The 1,078-nt window shown below is 37.4% G+C and overlaps 1 non-coding gene across 1 annotated transcript; it reads left to right on the top strand.

Moving 5' to 3' along the window:
- On the top strand, nt 216-289 carry TRNAM-CAU. The gene has a single exon. It is a non-coding gene; the product is annotated as a tRNA-Met (tRNA).

The raw sequence follows: 1,078 nt of genomic DNA, 5'->3' as shown, positions 1-1,078 counted from the left end.
CGGACACATACTTCGTGAAATGGTTCATGCATGTTTGTTGCCAGGAGCAACAAGATCAAGTTGGTAAGGATTAACCTTTCATTTCATTTCGATGGTCGATGATCATAAAGGGCCTCTTTACCATTCTGTATAAATGTACTATTCTATTTGTACAGATATGGTAGAGGGGCACATTCAATCCTTGTTTGCTATTAGTTTTGACCTCTTCTCTTCGGCGCGGGGTAGAGCAGTTTGGTAGCTCGCAAGGCTCATAACCTTGAGGTCACGGGTTCAAATCCTGTCTCCGCAACATCTTTTTTTATTTTATATTTTATCCAAAAATTTGAGGTTTGTCTCTGTTAACTAGTAATTAATTACTACCCTTTTTGGGGTGGTAGGAAAGGGAAAAAGGGGGGGTAGACTCACTACACTATCACGACCAACTATACCCAATCCTTTAGCATATTCAAAAAATGACTTTATCTTGGGCGGATAGCGGGAATCGAACCCGCATCTTCTCCTTGGCAAAGAGAAATTTTACCATTCGACTATATCCGCATTTTTTCTTCGCGATACACAATATATCCACACATATATGATAATACATACCTGGATCATATTTGTGCAGTGTCGGGCCAGAGACTCTCTTCAGAGTGATTCCAATTATTTTATTAATCTAATGAATTGTATTTTTTTTTCATTCAAGAAGTTTGACCCCCCTCTAATTTTCTTTTTTTCATTTTATTTTGGGGACTTAATATTAAATTGTAATGTGGTTCACAACCGAGAAAATTTTTTTTTGGGGGGGGGGGTCGTTGATAAGCATAATAATAACTACAAATTAGTGTAAAAGGGAAACGAACTTGCTTTAAAAAAATCGTGCAAAACAGCTTAGTATCAAACGTTCTCAGAATTCCACGAAACTTGACCCAAATGTGGTCTAGACCCATGCATTTGTGTGGTCAATTTGCTAAGCGTAATTATAATTACAAGTTAGTGTAAAAGGAAAACGAACTTGCTTTAAAAACATCCTGCAAAACATCTTAGTATCAAACGTTCTCAGAATTCCACGAAACTTGACCCAAATGTGGTCTAGACC

This window comes from Sesamum indicum, linkage group LG9, assembly GCF_000512975.1.
Source record: "Sesamum indicum cultivar Zhongzhi No. 13 linkage group LG9, S_indicum_v1.0, whole genome shotgun sequence".
Taxonomy (NCBI): Eukaryota; Viridiplantae; Streptophyta; class Magnoliopsida; order Lamiales; family Pedaliaceae; genus Sesamum; species Sesamum indicum.
The sequence above is the reverse complement of the archived record's forward strand: the minus strand, read 5'-3'. Positions and strand labels throughout refer to the sequence as shown.